Below are 21,566 nucleotides of genomic sequence, written 5' to 3'. Positions count from 1 at the left end.
CAGCAAAGATGTTGTCGAATGACAGGTGAGGTACAAGCGGCGGCAACTTGAAATTAGCGGAGGTTGAGGACTGGTGGGTAATGGGAAGAGAGGATATATTGAAGGGCAAGTTCCCATCTCTGGAGTTCTGATAGGTTGGTGTTAGTGGGAACTATCCAGATAACCCGGACAGTGTAACACTGTGCCGAGATGTGCTGGCCGTGCACCAAGGCATGTTCAGCCACAGGGTATCCTCATTACCAACAAACACTGTCTGCCTGTGTCTGTTCATGTGAATGGACAGTTTGTTGCAGGTCATTCCCACATAGAAAGCTTCACAGTGTAGGCAGTTCAGTTGGTACATCACATGGGTGCTTTCACACGTGGCTCTGCCTTTGATCGTGTCACAACATCCCCACAATGACCCCATTAAGTTTTATTTACATTCCCTCCACAAACATGCCTTCACCCTAGCCAGATTACGCTCCCATATTTTATTTACTCAGGCTTATCTGACATTTGGCATTACCCCCAAAGGCCTCACACTTAAAGTTCCCATCTCTGGCTGTAACCCTTCTTTCCATCAGCCATCTTTCCATCCATACCAGTTCCAAACTGAACAATCCATAGCCCTCACCCGCCTAATCCTTCACCTACACATCAACTCAGCCAATGAACACACCTGTCAACTCGTATCCTTAATAAAAGTCCTCAATGTTTCCTCTCCCACATCCACATCGGCGGTTCAGAGCATCCTCCTACAGGCCAACCCCGAATTAGAACAGCATGCCACCCTCCACCTCAAAAAACTACCTAATCTCCTGGTTTCCCACCTCTGGAAAGGCAACTCACTCACCCTCCACAACCTTTCCAGCAAACCTCAACCTCCTCTCTTTGCACACATACCCAGTCTCTCCCATCTACTCAATCTTCCACTTCCAGCTCCACTCCCCCCAAAACCTCAAAATTCTAATCAGCACAATCTGGAACCACAACACCCTAATTCAGTAGTTAACCTTTCCTCCAAACCTCTCTCCTAATCCGAAACCTCTGCCCTAATCCCAGATTCAACCAAACAGCTTTCGTCAAAGATTTACTGTTCTACACTCGTACTCTCTGCTGGAAATATCACTTTGCCATGAAGAAAAATAATCCAAATCCTACTCCTAATGATACAACTCCCCAAGACACTATCCAAATTGAACCTTGCCTGGAACAGTTCTGTCCTCCGTCACAGCGGGACCCACCTCCTCTTCCTCAAAATCACCCTCTCCAAACCTACCAGGAATTTCTCACTTCCAGCCTTGCCTCTCAATCCTTCTTGAGAAACCTTAATCCTACTCCCAACATCACCACAGCTGAAGCCCAGGCTATCCGTGATCTGAAGGCTGACCGATCCATCGTCATTCTTCCAGCGGACAAGGGTTCCACGGCCGTGGTATTTGATTGTCGGGAGTATGTGGCTGAGGGACTGCGTCAGCTTTCAGACAACACTACATACAAAGTTTGCCAAGGTAATCCCATTCCTGATGTCCAGGTGGAGCTTCAAGGAATCCTCAGAACCTTAAGACCCCTGCAAAACCTTTCACCTGACTCCATCAACCTCCTGACCCCACCGACACCCCACACCCCTACCTTCTACCTACTTCCTAAAATTCACAAACCCAATCATCCCAGCCGCCCCATTGTAGCTGTTTACCTAGCCCCCATAGAACGTATCTCTGCCTACGTAGATCATCACCTTCAACCCATTACATGCAGTCTCCCATCCTTCATCGAAGACACCAACCACTTTTTCAAACGTCTGGAATCCTTACCCAATCTATTACCCCCGGAAACCATCCTTGTAACCATTGATGCCACTTTCTTATACACTAATGTTCCGCACGTCCAGGGCCTCGCTGCGATGGAGCACTTCCTTTCACACTGATTACCTGCCACCCTACCTAAAACCTCTTTCCTCATTACCTTAGCCAGCTTCATCCTGAAACACAACTTTTTCACTTTCGCAGGCCAGACATACCAACAATTAAAGGGAAAAGCCATGGGTACCATGATGGCCCCCTCATACGCCAACCTATTTATGGGTCACTTATTGGTTACCAAGCCTGCCAACCCAAAGTTTGGTACAGATTTATTGATGATATCTTCATGATCTGGACTCACAGTGAAGAAGAACTCCAGAATTTCCTCTGTAACCTCAACTCCTTTGGTTCCATCATATTCACCTGGTCCTACTCCAAATCCCATGCCACTTTCCTTGACGTTGACCTCCATCTGTCCAATCACCAGCTTCAGACATCCATCTACATCAAACCCACCAACAAGCAACAGTACCTCCATTATGACAGCTACCACCCATTCCATATAAAACGGTCCCTTCCCTACAGCCTAGGTCTTCATGGCAAAAGAATCTGCTCCAGTCCTGAGTCCCTGAACCATTACACCAACAACCTGAAAACAGTTTTCGGATCCCGCTGCTACCCTCCTGACCTGGTACAGAAGCAAATTACCAGAGCTATTTCCTCATCCTCTCAAACCCAGAACCTCCCACAGAAGAACCCCAAAAGTGCCCCACTTGTGACAGGATACATTCCGGGACTGAATCAGACTCTGAATGTGGCTCCCCAGCAGGGATACGACTTCCTCCAATCCTGCCCTGAAATGAGATCCATCCTTCATGAAATCCTCCCCACTCCACCAAGAGTGTCTTCCCCCCGTCCACCTAACCTTCGTAACCTCTTGGTTCATCCCTAGGAAATCCCCGAATCACCTTCCTTACCCTCTGGCTGCTACCCTTGTAACCGCCCTCAGTGTAAAACCTGTCCCATGCACCCTCCCACCACCACCTACTCAAGTCCAGTAACCCGGAAGGTACACGATCAAAGGCAGAGCCACGTGTGGAAGCACCCACGTGATTTACCAACTGCCCTGCCTACACTGTGAAGCTTTCTATGTGGGAATGACCTGCAACAAACTGTCCATTTACATGTACAGACACAGGCAGACAGTGTTTGTTGGTAATGAGGATACCCTGTGGCTGAACATGCCTTGGTGCACGGCCAGCACATCTTGGCACAGTGTTACATCGTCCAGGTTATCTGGATACTTCCCACTAACACCAACCTATCAGAACTCCGGAGATGGGAACTTGCCCTTCAATATATCCTCTCTTCCCTTTACCCACCAGGCCTCAACCTCCGCTAATCTCAAGTTGCCGCCGCTTGAACCTCACCTGTCATTCGACAACATCTTTGCTGCATCTGTACTTCTACCTGCCCAAACTCTTTGCCTTTACATATGTCCGCTTGTGTCTGTATATGTGTGGATGGATATGTGTGTGTGTGTGTGTGAGTGTATACCTGTCCTTTTTTCCCCCTAAGGTCTTTCCACTCCCGGGATTGGAATGACTCCTTACCCTCTCTCTTAAAACCCACATCCTTTCATCTTTCCCTCTCCTTCCCTCTTTCCTGACGAAGCAACCAGGGGTTGTGAAAGCTCGAAATTTTGTGTGTGTGTTTGTGTGTTTTTTATTATGCCTATCTACCAGTGCTTTCCTGTTTGGTAAGTCATGGAATCATATATATATATAAAACAAAGATGATGGGACTTACCAAATGAAAGTGCTGGCAGGTCGACAGACACACAAACAAACACAAACATACACACAAAATTCAAGCTTTCGCAACAAACTGTTGCCTCATAAGGAAAGAAGGAGAGAGAGGGAAAGACGAAAGGATGTGGGTTTTAAGGGAGAGGGTAAGGAGTCATTCCAATCCCGGGAGCGGAAAGACTTACCTTAGGGGGAAAAGATATGTGTGTGTGTGTGTGTGCGAGTGTATACCCGTCCTTTTTTCCCCCTAAGGTAAGTCTTTCCGCTCCCAGGATTGGAATGACTCCTTACCCTCTTCCTTAAAACCCACATCCTTTCGTCTTTCCCTCTCCTTCCCTCTTTCCTGATGAGGCAACAGTTTGTTGCGAAAGCTTGAATTTTGTGTGTATGTTTGTGTTTGTTTGTGTGTCTGTCGACCTGCCAGCACTTTCATTTGGTAAGTCACATCATCTTTGTTTTATATATATACATACAGACCCTGCAGCGTCTGATGTTTGCTGATGGCAATGGCAAAGTATACTTATGAAGGGCTAAAAACAGCCCATACCAGATGCAGCCAACAGCACTGAAACACAGAATCTTTAATCTTACAAAAACTCATATCAAGCAATTACAAATGAATCAAAGTGATTGATATACCATAAGAGTGAAGTTCTTAGGCATTCAGATGACTAATAGACTGAGGTGACACCAGCATGCAGGTAAATAAACCAAAAAGCTCAAATACGTGTGTTTCAACATGCAGAAATGTCTCCTAGCATACTTTTATTCAGTACTGACCTATGGCATAATTTTAGGGGAAATATAACTACAATTGAATAAATATTTATCCTACAGAGGTGTGCAGTAAGAACACAATGTTAAATTGGAAATGAATATCTTCAGTAAAATACGTTCTTCACAGACCTACATACCTACATGGACACACTACTTGTATGAGCATTAAACAATTATTTTATTTATTTTAGGTGTACTGGCAAAGAAAATAATTTAAAAACTTGAAAGAAGCTAAAATTATTTTCTTTGCCTAAATCACACTGAGTGGACCTTCTTAGTAAGTATAAGAGATGATCAAAAAGTTTCTGAGGGCGTTCCTGCAGCATATATGCAATGTTGCAGGACTTTGATGTGGGTATGTAAGCACTGACATGTAGTTATGGGATCAGTGTGACATTTGTGTTTTTCCAAGGTGCATGTGTTTAGAAACAATGTGCTGTTTTTCTTTATTTGGCTGAGAAGGAGAAAAACTGGCAGAATTCTTTTGAAGAATGATGAATGTGTATGGGGCAGCATGTGTCAAAAACCAGCACTGTGGGATGGTGCATGACAAATGATGCTGGTGATTGGTTTGTGGGACACTCAACTGCACAATTATCAGTGCCCGTATCATTTACCAATCTGTACACAGTCCAATCTAGCGAAGTTCACAAATGATGATGGAATGATGAGGACAATAAAAACCCAGTCCCCAGGCACAGAAAATCCCCAACCTGGCCAGGAATTGAACCCAGGATCCCGTGATACAGAGGTAGCAACACTAGCCACTAGACCATGAACTGCGGACATGCATGACGAATGGTGCTGCTGCTTCATGATAATAAATGACCCAAATAACAAAAATCATAATGCAGAAGTTATGCCAACACAAGTCAGAGACAATTGCACCTGCCCTACAGTCCTGATTTCTCCCTTGTGATTACCACACCTTTGATCCCTTAGGAAAGGACTCTAAGGGTAAAAAACTCCTATACAATTATATGCAGCATGCAGTTATGGACTACTTCACACAGCAGGACATGATGTTTTAACAAATATGTACCTTCAAACTGATGAACAGGCGAAATAACTGTGTCAATGCTCACAGCGATCTAGCCTAATTGGTGTACTTCTGAATGGAAACGTTTAGACCACTCCTTATACACTGATCAGGCAGATCATTATGACTACCTTCAATCTAAACCTGTCAAGGCAATAGCACATGACCACAGGCACTGGGCGTTTGTGCGTTGGTAGGGAATCACATGGTTCTGGCGGTTTCTGGCGAATAGAGGAAGCAGTGTGGTGTTGGTGTGCAAGACTCACACGTCCCCTTCATCATTGGACTTCCTTGGAGGTGCTTTGCTGATCTTATTTTCAGGATAGTTGGCCTCATCAATCTCTCCAACTTCTTCTCCGAAGATATAATACTGTTTAAAGGAATTTTCTCTACTCTTAAAATGATGCTATACACTCTAGATACTTTTAAATCAATCCCACTATATTTTCACTTCCACAAACAGAACACCACATAACAGTTCTCACATAAATGAACCATACTTCGTAATCCCAATGACTCTCAGACCAACAGAAACTATCAAGTACTTTTACAATAAATTCATTTCCAGAAAACTCTCAAAGTTCTCGCAAGTCCACCATCATATCTCTAGAGCATAAGTAAGCAAGTAAATAAGTGAGTGTCTCTTTTTTTTTCTTAACATAATTCAACTGTTCACAATAATGACTGACGTAGCACCATCACAAAGTTAGGCACGCTTGCTCCTTGTGCTGGGGATCTAGCTTATGTGGTGAGCGCGGCAACCACTTGCCCACGTTGATAAACTGTCCACACTGTAGCATTCTTTTGACACAGACACACCCTGCGCACACAGAAAACTGGCACGAGGTAGACACTCTCCCACCTTTCACACTCGTAAATAAAATATTGGGTGTTCAAGATGGTGGAAAGCTGAGGGTCTCAAATTTGCGTCGAAATTCTCGATGCACTACATGGTCTTATGGATCCCAATGCCTCCATCATGCCAATTTAGGTTGCAAATCAGGACTCTTCCAGGGGAACAGCTCCTTGACACGTATACCATGGGACGTAAAAAACAAGCTGGTAAGTTGCTCCGTTATCCTCTTGAAACATTTACATGGGCATCCATGGATCCACCAGTGCTCATGTAGGGCACCATGACAGCCAAGGAGAAACATACACCCCTTAATGATAATCATGTTTCCCAACAGCAGTGGCATTTTTCAACAATATAATGTGCCATGTCCCAATGCCAGGAGTGTGTTGAGTGGTTTGAGGAAGACAATGACGAGTTCCAACTGATGTGCTGGCTTCCTATCTCACCAAATCTAATCCATCTGGGACACGATTGAACTAGGCATCAGATCTCATCGTCCCCCTTACCTGGAATTTGTGGAAATTAGGTGACTTGTGTGTCCAGATGTGGTGCCAACTCTCTCTAGCAGCCTACGAAGGCTTCACTGCTTCCATTCCAAGGCGCTTCACCACTCTTATCCATGATAAAGATGGACATACTGGTTATTAGGTTGGTGGTCATAATGTTCTGGCTGATCAGTATATGCCTACTCATTGACTCCCATTTTTATTTGATGTCTGGCTGGGAGACTGGTCCAACAAGAGAATCTGAATATAAGTATCTGGGAGCACTCTTCATGGACAACTCTTCATGTGCAATTGGGATCAATGCCAGTATGTCTCAAGGCAATTGAAGGTTTGGCCATGTAAAATATTCATTGCACCTGTGGTGATATATGGCTCTGAGACGTGGAGTATTCAAAAGCAGAACTGAATTTTCTCATATTTCAGAAAATGAGATGCAGAAGATATTATGTCCAGTTTAGCTGCAAACAAAGGTGAATGGAACATCATGCAACATTGAGCTGGATGACCTGTGCCAAGAAGCCACCACTCTAACGAAGGTGAGGAAAAGAGTGCAGGTGGGCTCTAAGGAGGAATCTACCTTTTTCATTAATCGATGGATGGCAATGACAACCTGTTCTGAGAGGTGAGATTGGATTTCGGCCTCAGACTGTCAAGTAGCCTGGTGTAAATTACACCACGGGAAGAATTCAAAGTTCTATGGACCTCGACATGAACAGGATAGCCATAGAGAAGCGAGGCAGTAAGCAGTTGTGTATATGAGACCACGAGAAACCATGGTGCAGGGGAAAGGGTCTTTAAATCATTCACCTCATTACATTTACGTTTCGTAGACAATGATTGGGAAGATGAGTGACTCACATGGAGAAAATCCCCCATAATTGGCAGCATCTCTGACGGTGCACTCCTCCCAATTGGGGGCTCCCTTCACAAGGGGGTGCACCCACCTTAGGTGATTGTTCACATCTCAGGTCACACCTCACAAACACCTGACACAGGGACAAATTGACGATTTGGAAAGGTTGCAGCTCAGGCAATAACTAATTCTTGGGCGTGGCGTATACCAGGGGCACGTGCAAGCCCTACCTGTCGAATCATGAGAAGCAAGTTGACTGGACATTTGGCATTGACAAGACAACAGCTGGACACAGAAGTTCCTGGATATCATACCTGCAGGCAGACTCGCAGGGAGAGCCAGGAAGAGGTGGAGCGATGGCCTCTGAAGACATTTAACAGTCAACCATAGATGTGGATGGATAGAGGATGCCAGCAATGGACAGAAAACTTTGGAGAAAGATACCTGTAGCCATGTGCAATCTTTTAAGCTCAAACACATAAAAATTAAAATGTCTACATGGATGCCTAGGAAGTTTACATAGTATGTTCCACTTAGTGTATGATAATGTCTACCTATAGTGGTACTAGATCATTTTTGCTCCTATGAAATTTTATTACATAAGGTATACGCTGTTAGTTGTGCAGCAGTTGTAGGACTGATTAGCCATCATCTGATCTGCGCCAAAAGGTTATGGATGGCTACTTGATTGGTATGCCTGTTAGCAAACATTCCAGTATTTTAACCTTGTAAAAGAACTTGTGGGAAAATTAAAGCGACTACTGAAAAATCTGAGTAGCAAATTATTTGAAGAATCACTGTATAAAAAATATAAGTGAAGAGAAAGCCATAATGTGGACAACTGCAATTCCAGTGAAAAAGGTCTGTAGTTGGTGCCTAACAAAGCAACAGGATCAAGGAGAATCCAGAAATTTAGACACCATACCGGCAGGTGAAAAGCCAATTAGGAATTGATATCAAGTAGGGTCATTGAAAATAGGATTATACATATTGTGACAAGTCTTGTTCAGATTATATTTAGAACAGACAGCAAATAATCTATGATAATCCAAGTCATGTGCAGTTTTAGAACAATACTGTGTAATTATTAGTGCCACTAATTCCACTGCAATGTATTTTTCACATTAAACAATCAACCTATGAAAATTGTCCTTACTCTGCATGCAATAAATGTTAAAGCTTACAATATTCTGAGTTCCACCAGCTTCCAAATTTTGTTCAGGATCTTCCTTGATAAATTCAGTAGAGCAAGAGATTCCCAGTGGCTCTTCATCAAACTAGAAAAAAGAACACCTCAATTAAAACTGCCAGTATACTTCTACACACATGGCATGACTTTTTATTTCTTTTTCTGAGTACCATAAAACTTTTTACTATTGATTATCTCTTATGTAAAAAGGAATGTTTTTAAAAATATGATTTGCTGAGCAGCTATTCTTCCAACACATATTCCAACTGTTTAGTCCTGTACTACACAATACTACATTCTTTAGGGTGAACCAGAAAATTCTTTCTCCATTTCAGCATACTTCATGGGTTTTTGGCATTCACCTTCATGTGCTCAAATCACAGCTTGCCTGCAGTTACAGTGCTACCTCCAAACACTCATCTTTTCTCACAGAATTTGACCTCTGTACTTTATCATTTCATCTTTCATCTGCCTGCTGCTGTCTGGTTTTATCAATTAACTTTTTCTCTTGACCACAGCTTTGGCTGAAATGTTTTCAGGCATGCGAGATTTTTTGGACAATGTTGTGTTGTTGCAAAATTTTCAACAGTTCTCTGTTTCTTCTTCTGTTCAGCTATCAGTGTCTTCAACTGTTTACTTGCAAGGTTCTGTATGTACTACTGCTCCAGAAATGTTTGTCTGCACATCAAAACTTTTCCAGACTGGCCAATCTGAAATTCCAAGCTTGGAGTAGGGCAATCTGCACTATTCTTCTGGAAAGAATTATCATGTCTGTTTTTCAGCATTTCCCTTCAGTGCAACTACACTGGCTGTCCAGGCTACAAACATCACTGTTCCCACTCCCTCAGCTTTGGACTTTGCCTCGACTGTAGCAGATTAAGTCATGTTCCCACATTTTGTATCTCTCATTCAAGTAGGCACCTGAACTAGTTTTGTTAACTTCTCAATTAGTATGTTGAACACACTTGCACGAACATCACGTTGTCCCTTACCTGTGTGTGCACTTAACTCGCTGTATTAGTCTCTCTCTCTCTCTCTCTCTCTCTCTCTCTCTCTCTCTCTCTCTTTCTCTCTCTGCAATCTGACCCCCATCCATCTCTGCATGTCTCTCTCTGGTATTACCATATTACCATATTTGCTCTTGTCCCTGACTATCTTCTCACTAGTCCCAATTTCTTTGTTACCAACACTCCCTCATTCTCTGCCTCATTTCCCGCAACAGAGAGAATATTGCAGAAGGATCTGAAGATTTCTGAAACATTTGTGTGGAACAGTGGCTTTGAAGGTGGTGTTTGGGAAGAATGAGCACCAGAGGGAATCTCTATAACCTCTAATGTCCTCAATTTGGCCATCACAGTCACATTTGATTAAATATGATGATGCCAGGTTCTTCTTACCAGTCCTGTAGAAATGGAACTACAGCACATTCTTCTCCCAAAAATATGCACACTACCTTCCAATTTAGTCTTCCTCTTTGACACTTTCAAGTTTCATTATGCACTAAATAAAAACATGAAAATCAACTAGACTGCATTTTCAGTTCTTATTACAGATGTCTAACATTAACATTTTTATTTTATTTTTTTTTTTTGAATTGTGGATGTGAGACACATCTGCCTCGTTTGATGTGGTCTGCCAAGACTTCTCCTGTGCCAACTTCTTCATTTTATATTAGAGATTGCATCCAATGTCCTTGAGTATTTGATGTATTTGAGACTGTCTTCGCCTACAGTGTTTTCTTACACAGTTCTCTCTAGTACCATATAAATTATTCCCTGATGTCATAACATGTCTCTCATCATGTCCCTTCTTGTCAAGATGTTTCCTGATTCTGTGGAGAACCTCTGTACTTCTTATCAGTTACCTACTTTTATCATTATTCTGTCATACCACATCTTTGGTGGTTCAGTTATCTTTCTTTAGCATTTTGTAACTGTGCCTACCAAGTACTAATTTTAGTATCCCAGTGTATCTTATTTTACAAAGCTGGGTACTACTGCTAAGAATATAAAGACATGTGATCATCTTACATCTTGCCACAGGTCTGTGAAAATAAAGACTTTAAAACTTCCAAAAGTTCTTAGGTGTACCAATCTTCCATCAGATATTTGTGCAGATATCCTTCAATGTTATTTTATTTGTCTTTCAACAGAAATCTGATTTGGTTCTATTCCCATCTTTCTTGGCAAATTTCCATCTTCCACTCTTATTTTATCATCTACTATTATTTCAGTGGCACAAGGGCCTGCTGTATCCAGTGGTTACACTTCCCTATACAGCCTAGTGTTATGTACAGCAACGTGATATGTCATTTCAAAATTAAACTCAGACAATATAGAGAGGCAAATAACTTTACTGTCAGCTGAAACCAGCTGTTTGTTTGTTTTTTTTCCTTCAATGAGTCTCTTATACGCTTCAATGTCACCACATTCTGGCTTCACAATTACTTTGACCCCTTCATTCGTGTATGCATTCCTTTAGATTATATGCTCTGACAATACTAGGTGGGATGTTTTGCATCCACCACTAAGCATAGCTGGATTAGGGCTTCCTACAGTTTTTTAATGTCATGAAGTTTAATGTCGTCAGAACATAAAATTATGGGTGTGTGTAAGGCTAGTTGTGAAAAATCACGGTTGCTAGGAGCAAGACAACAGACTAGAGATCAGTGTTAAACTGAAAGCTGTTACTGAAAGGATGGAGCATAATTCACAAGTAATTATTAATAAAGCAATTGCTCTAGAGGATGACGATCCAGCGATCCAGTCGCGGAATATATGAAACAGCGCATAGCTGTAGATTTAGGTAAAACATACGTACGGTATCAGCATTCAAAGACCATATAGGTTCGGAACATATCCAATGAAACAAAGCAAGAAAGTAACACATGTCATAGACAGGGGATTTATAACAAGATCTGACTAATTAAATCTGGTGTACCTACAAAAATTTCCAGAAGTGTATAGTTACACATAAAGGTTTACGCAGAAATACTTTTCATAGCGAAAGAAGATGACAAAGCAATGGTAAAGTACAAAGTGTGTGTGCCAATAAACAGAAAAAAATTATTAAACTTGCATTGAGTAATATCTACGATCGTAGTTGAGGCACAGTTTTCCACATTCAGCATAAGAAATTGAACACCTTATCTCTGCAGTTCGGATGCAACAATGATCCAAACGCGCTTGTACAACATTTAAGACTGTTAATAGGTTCAGCAACTACTAGTAATATAACACAAAGGATTGAAATAATTTCTGTGGTCCCAGAGCTATGAGATCGATATATTAATAGAATAAATTTAGAAACTGCAGTTAACAAACTTCACAAGCCAGCACAGAGAATTTTTCCGCAGAGAGAGGTTCAGCATGAAAAAGAGAACAGTAATAAAATAATTATGCTACAGAAACTGTTGGAAAAAAATTGGAAATTTGTGGAAAGTTCCTAGGGGATGTAACTGCTTAAGTCTTCGGTCCCTTAACGTAACTTAAAATAACTTACGCTAAGGACAATACACACACGCCTACAGCCGCGCGAACCATGCAGGCACCTCAGACCCCACGGCAAACTATTGGAATATTGAATACGTGTACTAAGGAAATGGCATTCAATTACACAAAAGGCGAGGCTGTAGTGCTTACCTGTTCTGCACCAGACACACATTACGGCAGGGTGAAAAAAAGTCAACTCTTGATTGCACTGACTTATATATCAGACTCCAAATTAAGTTTTTTTAGTGTTGCTTGAGGCTTTCCCGACGGACGTGTTGTATATATGGTTCTCGGGCGAGAGGTCTTTGGTTCTTCATCTTGCAGATGGCGTTGCTGTCCTTCCAGCTATCGGTTGATATCGTCGCCATTGGCCATCGAATTTGGCGGCTCCACGCATGCGCACTTCCTGCCTGAGACTGGCATAAATAGGGGGCTCAAGTCATGCCTTAGCAGTGTGTTCGTCACACCTGAAGATGTCGGCCAGTTGCGCTGATGAAACATTGTGGAGTTTTCACTATGACATCCGACGTCTCGCCCGAGAACCATATATACAAGTTTTTTTAGTGCTTGTCGGATCTTGACTTCCATACCCTAAACTAGGCAAAAAAATAATACTAGCCAAGGCTGCCCACTCGTATCGGCACCTCATAGGAAGCTTAGGAAAGCTGAGACAGCCAAATGCTAGGCTTTTAAATAGTTTTACTTATGTATTGACCACACTTTTATTTTTGATCAACCTTATGCATGTCGACTTTCCGTCATCTTCAAAGGTTCAAATGGCTCTGAGCACTATGGGACTTAACATCTGTGGTCATCAGTCCCCGAGAACTTAGAACTACTTAAACCTAACTAACCTAAGGACATCACACATCCATGCCCGAGGCAGGATTCGAACCTGCGACCGTAGCGGTCGCGCGGTTCCAGACTGAAGCGCCTAGAACCGCTCGGCCACCCGGCCGGCCTATCTTCAAAGGCAGTGCTCTGTCAGTCACGTAAAATCATTAGATACATTGTATCACGACTGTACTTGTCTGGCGCTCCAGAATGTTGATGTAATAAAATGTAACTAATCCTTTTATATCACTGAGATAGCAGCACCTTTGAAAATGATGAAAAGTCGAAATGCGTCAGGTTGATGAAAAATAAAGGTATGGTCAAGATATAAGTAAAATTATTAAAAGCACATCCGGATGGCCGAGTCGCCTCACATCATTTTGATGGAAATTGCAGCAAATGCTAGGCTACTAGTAGCGTGAGACCCTGCAGTGGGGTTGAGGTCGTAATAGTGATATGTTTTACTACATCTAAAAGCGTCGACAAGTCAACACAGTATGGAAACATAGAAAATGGTGTTTGACATCGTGGTCTCCTGACCTTCATTGCTTACGTATTCCGCCCTCACAATCATATTCCGCACATCAAGACGCTTCATTCGAACCCAAACGCGATAAGATAAAGTCATTGTTGTATGAATTCATGTAAAAGATATTCAAATAACAAGTAAATCGCAAAGTGCGCACCGAGGTTGAAATACTCGAGGCTGGCGTACACACGCACATTCAAGACACAACGGTCACAAAAGCTTTTAGTTCGGGAGAGGCAAACCGCGCGCCAGGAGGCTGGTCACTTCTAAGGACGAGTCAGCCTATCTACGTCGGCCGGCGACCACCCATAGAGCAGACAGAATTTGCCCGAGTGAAAGGGAGAGCGACTCCGTGTTCGGCTTAAATGCAAAATCCGCTACATTGTGTGGGAGCGCCCAGCCTACACATTCTTTACAAACATAGCAAGCAGTTTCAGACATTTTCACAGGGAGACAGAAAACGCCAAACGCTGATGCTACAGATTTCTGGATTGGTCGCCTTGAACGAAACGTCATTCTCCTGTTTTAGAAGAGCAATGCTGATTGGCAGACGATATTCCTGACACCTTGAGCTGAAGGAGTAATAGACTGATAGATATACCCCTTAACGTCTGGCGTGGAGAGGGGCTGTTCTGTTGCCGCTCTTGGAGCGAGAACACGTAACGAGTGCGTGCGCGTACGCGTACTCAGTGAGGAACAAGTCTCTCCTCAGTACTTCACTGGGAGAGCACCTCTGTTGAGAGCGAATCAGAGTGTGACTCTATATTGAGTCCTTGTGATTAAGCATTGTTCACTGTGTTGGCCACCACAGTTATTGTGCAGTGTGAACAGACAGAGTTATAGTTAAATGCCTTTGAGCGAATTTTTGAGTGGCATCGTGGTGGACTGGTTATCTGACCGGTGTACCACGCCAATAGTTACAGACTAGGGGCGAATAGGAGTCCTTGACTTCATCAAGGCGTAGGGAGAGTTTGATTGGCGAAGGTCAATCCAGATAGAACGAGAGTTATCTTATTTGTCGGCAGCGAGCGGCGCAGACAGCAGTCATCACAGCTTGCAGTATTGTGCGCTACAGTTCTTTCGAGTCCCATATTTCCTCCACAACAGTACACTTAGCTGCATTTCACACGCAACAGCCTCAACTGTACCTAGCAACATTCTAACGGATAATTATTCAAGTTGAGTAGGCGCAGCTCTCAGCCATTCTGCCAAGTCAATAACAATATTAAACTTTGTATAGAAATTTCATTAGCGGATCCTATCCTTAAGAGGTAATTTCACATTCCGAAAAAAACCCGGAAATAACTTGTTCAGTTCATAACTAAAAGTGCCATTGTGATTTCTCAGAATTTTTGCAAAAAAAAATAATAATTTTCGTTAGTTTCATGTTTCTCTTACGCTAATTAGCACTACTCCAGTATCCAAGTATCCCACTAGTTACGTAAGAACTTTTGTGAATTTTTGTGTCATTTCCTTACAGCGGATGACTCCAGAAGATATTTATTGCTGAAAGTTTTTCAGGCATTTCTCTTTAGAACGTTAGGAGCGTCTGTCTGGCTTCTGTAGTAGTGTGGGGGTGGAAATTGCATCTTGCAGGAGCCACAGGGTAAAGAGTACATCTCAGATTAATCCGTTGCACAGAATGACAGAATAGCACCCACACGTTGCTCGCAATGGAAAAGTGGGATTATGTTGCAGGCCTCATTGACTCTTGCTGCTACATACTACAATCCTTCAGGTGGTGGAAAATGATGACATAACAGCCCACCCGGATAGCCGTGCGCTCTAACATGCTGCTTCTCGAACGGGAAGGGATGCCAGTCCACGGCACGAATCCTCCTGGCAGATTAGTGTCGAGGTTCAGTTTGCCGGCCAGCCTGTGGATGGTTTGTAAGGTGGTTTTACATCCACCTCGGCAAATGCGGGCTGGTTCCCCTTATTCTGGCTCAGTTACACTGTGTCGGTAATTGCTGTGCAAACACCATTTCCATGTATGCGTACACCGGAATTACTTTACCACATAAAAATTTGGGGTTACACTCTTGTGGTATGAAACGTTCCTGGAGGAGTCCACTGGGGGCCTAACTGCACAATAGCCCTGGGTTCGGTGTGGGGCAGTGGTGGGGTGGGTAGACTGCTGGGTCTGTTGTGGGGTTGTGAACCACTGAGGGCTACGGCAGGACGGAGTCTGTCCATCGTTTCTAGGTCCCCAGTTTAATACATACATATAGACATACACAAAATACTAAGTTTGCATCTTGAACCTCTATAAATGTGGTGAGAGGCCATTTATAATGGTTCAAATGGCTCTGAGCACTATGGGACTTAACATCTATGGTCATCAGTCCCCCAGAACTTAGAACTACTTAAACCTAACTAACCTAAGGACAGCACACAACACCCAGCCATCACGAGGCAGAGAAAATCCCTGACCCCGCCGGGAATCGAACCCAGGAACCTGGGCGTGGGAAGCGAGAACGCTACCGCACGACCACGAGATGCGGGCGGCCATTTATAGGTACATTATTATTAGAAGCAGCAATGCCACCAAACAACTAAGTGCTACAGTTTATAAGGAGATGTACCATCATGTGGAGAACAAGGCCTGAGCACTCGTCTGCCTGGCTACAAACTGCACTCGTCAGTGTGTCTGTTTCTGTGCTGAGCAGTGCACGTTTGTGACCACCAGAAAGAATTACACCAACTTAATATACTACAAACTTATCGTGAATCTTCAGGTTTTCGCGGCGCAAAGACTGCTCCATTAAGTTTCGGGAATGCAGCCGCATGAATTCTGCTTCTTCTTCTGAAGCAGAATTCATACAAACTTATCCTCCAATCCAACCTAAATAACGACAATATAACAGAACTAATGACTGCAAATAAGGATGGGTTGTGTGAAGGCCAAAACAATTTCTTAAGCTGTAATAACCTTCGCTTTTCCATGATTTTTTAAGCAAATCTTAACTGTTTATAAACATACTTCAATATAGACATTCGATGAACGTCTTAGGAGAAGGCAATGAAAGGTCTTGAGCTTTAAGAAACGGCCATCGATTACGTTGTAGTCTAGAGCACTGGCACATCTTAGGATGTGAGTGACCTTTTAGTTCAAAAAATGGCTCTGAGCACTATGGGACTTAACTTCTGAGGTCATCAGTCCCCTAGAACTTAGAACTACTTAAACCTAACTAACCTAAGGACATCACACACATCAATGCCCGAGGCAGGATTCGAACCTGCGACCATAGCAGTCGCGCGGTCCAGACTGTAGCGCCTAGAACCGCTCAGCCACTCCAGCTAACGACCTTTTGGTCTTGAAAATAAACACATAGCCATATATGTGGGGAACACAAACGTGGTCGCACAGAGTGACAGCACGGTTAGAGGTGCCACGTCACGGATTGAGCAGCCCCTCCCACTGGAGGTTCGGGCACGGATATGTGTGTTGTCCTTAGCATAAATTAGTTTAAGTAGTGAGTGAGTCTAGGGACTGACGGCCTCAGCAGCTTGACCCCTTAGGATTTCACACACAGTTGAACACATCCGAACACGAACGTGTGGTTTGTCTTGTGCTTACCTGGTTGATGGTGGCGGATCAGAAAGCATCCGACTCACTTCAATGACATGTTCGAGATGGTTCCGCATCATGTCTGCCCATCCCTTCGTGCCCATCACGTGGAGGTTGGCCTTTATGAAGGCGACGGCGGCCGCTGTGAGTTTTGGGCACGAATGCCTCACTGCGAGCACGGCCGAGGCCGCAGCGTTCTCGACACAGAGCTGTGCGACCACCTGATGCTCACAGACAGCCTTCAGGGCGGACAAGCCGTACTTATCAGCAGCTGCGAGCAAGAGCGGGGCCATGCCAGGCAGCTCGGGAGCCTGAAGGGTGTACATGTAGGCCAGCAGCTCCCTCATCACCGGCCCCTCCACGTCTGTGATTGTGACGTGGCCGCTGCTGGCCTCCAGCGTGTCATGCTGGAACATTGCCTGGAACACGGGGCTCCTGGCGGCCAGCACTGTCCTGTGGGCAGCCAGCCGTGTCTCGCCCGCCACTAATATCACCACGGCGCCTTCCCCCGCATCTAGAAGGGCGCCCAAGTTCACGGCGGCGGTCAGCTGAACCTCGTTAACTGCTGCCATTGTAGGTGATGCTGAAACAAGACGACACTGAGCAACCATCGGTCCTTAAACAACATTTCCTATTTGATACAAAAAATTGTTCAAATGGCTCTGAGCACTATGGGACTTAACATCTATGGTCATCAGTCCCCTAGAACTTAGAACTATCTAAACCTAACTAACCTAAGGACATCACACAACACTCAGTCATCACGAGGCAGAGAAAATCCCTGACCCCGCCGGGAATCGAACCCGGGAACTTGGGCACGGGAAGCGAGAACGCTACCGCACAACCACGAGCTGCGGACCCTATTTAATATACATTTGTACTTTAATGAACCAACAGTTGGGAAGTGTAGCCCATCACAAGACTGTTACAATACTTCGACATCCTACCTGCGATTGATACTACAGGTGAACAGCAGTAAATCTTCAACAACACAATGATCAGTATTTCCCCATACTATTGCAGCACCCTTGTTTTACTCAACAGGTACACTATGTGATCAAAAGTATCCGGACACAAGCAAAAACTTACGCTTTTCATATTAGATGCATTGTGCTGCCAACTACTGCCATACTCCATATCAGCGTCTCAGTAGGCGTTAGACATCGTGAGCACAGGAGGCAGCTGCATGGGTAGTGGGGGCTGTGTGGAAGGGACTGGGCGGTTTTTTAGGTTAGAGGGTCTCAGGGAACAAGGGAACCACAGAAGGGACGTCCGTCGAAAAGTGGGCAGGTAAAACACAGTAAGGTAGTTGTAGAAACGATTGGTATTGTAGTTGTAAATTGTCGTAGTTGTGTTGGGAGAGAACCAGAGCTCCAAGCCCTAAAAGAAAGCACTGAAGCTCTCCCCGATGTTATTCAATCTGTATATTGAGAAAGCAGTGAAGGGAACAAAAGAAACACTTGGAGTAGGTATTAAAATCCATGGAGAAAAAATAAAAACTTTGAAGTTCGCCGATGACATTGTAATTATGTCAGAGACAGCAAAGGACTTGGAAGAGCAGTTGAACGGAATGGACAGTGTCTTGAAAGGAGGATACAAGATGAACACCAACAAAAGCAAAACAAGGATAATGGAATGTTGTTGTTGTTGTTGTGGTTCAAATGGCTCTGAGCACTATGGGACGCAACTGCTGAAGTCATTAGTCCCCTACAACTTAGAACTAGTTAAACCTAACTAACCTAAGGACATCACAAACATCCATGCCCGAGGCAGGATTCGAACCTGCGACCGTAGCGGTCTTGCGGTTCCAGACTGCAGCGCCTTTAACCGCACGGCCACTTCGGCCGGCGTTGTTGTTGTGGTCTTCAGTCCAGAGAGTGGTTTGATGCAGCTCTCCATGCTACTCTGTCCTGTGCAAGCTCCTTCATATCCCAGTACCTCTACAACCTACATCCTTCTGAATCTGCTTAGTGTATTCATCTCTTGGTCTCCCTCTACAATACTTATCCTCCACGCTGCCCTCCAATGCTAAATTTGTGATCTCTTGATGCCTCAGGACATGTCCTACCAACCGATCCCTTCTTCTAGTCAAGTTGTGCCACAAACTTCTCCCCAGTCCTATTCAATACCTCCTCATTAGTTACGTGATCTACCCACCCAATCTTCAACATTCTTCTGTAGCACCACATTTCGAAAGCTTCTATTCACTTCCATACATGGCTACACAAATACTTTCAGAAACGACTTCCTGACTCTTAAATCTATACTCGATGTTAACAAATTTCTCTTCTTCAGAAACGCTTTCCTTGCCATTCCCAGTCTACTTTTTATATCCTCTCTACCATCATCAGTTATTTTGCTCCCCAAATAGCTAAACTCCTTTACTACTTTAAGTGTCTCATTTCCTAATCTAATTCCCTCAGCATTACCCGACTTAATTCGACTACATTCCATTATCCTCGTTCTGCTTTTGTTGATGTTCATCTTATATCCTCCTTTCAAGACACTGTCCATTCCGTTCAACTGCTCTTCCAAGTCCTTTGCTGTCTCTGACAGAATTACAATGTCATCGGCAAACCTCAAAGTTTTTATTTCTTGTCCCTGGATCTTAATACCTACTCCAAATTTTTCTTTAGTTTCCTTTACTGCTTGCTCAATATACAGATTGAATAACATCGGGGAGAGGCTACAACCCTGTCTCACTCCCTCCCCACCCACTGCTTCCCTTTCGTAACCCTCGACTCTTATAACTGCCATCTGGTTTCTGTACAAATTGTAAATAGCCTTTCGCTCCCTGTATTTTACACCTGCCACCTTTAGAATTTGAAAGAGAGTATTCCACTCAACATTGTCAAAAGCTTTCTCTAAGTCTACAAAATCTAGAAACGTAGGTTTTCCTTTCCTTAATCTATTTTCTAAGATAAGTCGTAGGGTCAGTATTGCCTCATGTGTTCCTACATTTCTATGGAATCTAAACTGATCTTCCCCGAGGTCGGCTTCTACCAGTTTTTTCATTCGTCTGTAAAGAATTATCGTTAGTACTTTGCAGCTGTGACTTATTAAACTGATAGTTCGGTAATTTTCACATCTGTCAACACCTGCTTTCTTTGGGATTAGAATTATTATATTCTTCTTGAAGTCTGAGGGTATTTCGCTTGTCTCGTACATCTTGCTCACCAGATGGTAGAGTTTCGTCAGGACTGGCTCTCTCAAGGCCGTCAGTAGTTCTAATGGAATGTTGTCAACTCCCGAGGCCTTGTTTTGACTCAGGTCTTTCAGTGCTCTGTCAAACTCTTCACGCAGTATCGTATCACCCATTTCATCTTCATCTACATCCTCTTCCATTTCCATAATATTGTCCTCAAGTACATCGCCCTTGGATAGATCCTCTATATACTCCTTCCACCTTTCTGCTTTCCCTTCTTTGCTTAGAACTGGGTTTCCATCTGAGCTCTTGATATTCATACAAGTGGCTCTCTTTTGTGCCAAGGTCTCTTTAATTTTCCTGTAGGCAGTATCTATCCTACCCCTAGTGAGATAAGCCTCTACATCCTTACATTTGTCCTCTAGCCATGCCTACTTAGCCATTTTGCACTTTCTGGCGATCTCATTTTTGAGACGTTTGTATTCCTTTTTGCCTGCTTCATTTACTGCATTTTTATATTTTCTCCTTTCATCAATTAAATTCAATATTTCTTCTGTTAGCCAAGGATTTTTACTAACCCTCTTCTTTTTACCTACTTGATCGTCTGCTGCCTTCACTACTTCATCCCTCAGAGCTACCCATTCTTCTTCTACTGTATTTCTTTCCCCCATTCCTTTCAATTGTTCCCTTATGCTCTCCCTGAAACTCTGTACAACCTCTGGTTCTTTCAGTTTATCCAGGTCCCATCTCCTTAAATTCCCACCTTTTTGCAGTTTCTTCAGTTTTAATCTACCTCCATATGAACCCTAATTTCTCAGTCGGCCAGGGTGGCCGTGCGGTTCTAGGTGCTACAGTCTGGAACCGCGTGACCGCTACGGTCGCAGGTTCGAATCCTGCCTCAGACATGGATGTGTGTGATGTCCTTAGGTTAGTTGGGTTTAAGTAGTTCTAAGTTCTAGGAGACTGATGACCTTAGAAGTTAAGTCCCATAGTGCTCAGAGCCATTTGAACCAACCTAATTTCTCGTATCTCTTCTTCGCGGTCCTTACGCGCAGTAGGATCATCTGGCAGTCAGCTTCTCTAAATTTTCTCAGAAGCGTTCCTCGAAGAGAACGTCGCCTTCTCTCCAGCGATTACCATTTGAATATTGGTTAAAAACAGTCTTGGTTGCAATTATAGCTTTT

This window comes from Schistocerca piceifrons, chromosome 11 (assembly GCF_021461385.2).
Source record: "Schistocerca piceifrons isolate TAMUIC-IGC-003096 chromosome 11, iqSchPice1.1, whole genome shotgun sequence".
Taxonomy (NCBI): Eukaryota; Metazoa; Arthropoda; class Insecta; order Orthoptera; family Acrididae; genus Schistocerca; species Schistocerca piceifrons.
Note: the sequence above shows the minus strand (reverse complement) of the source record.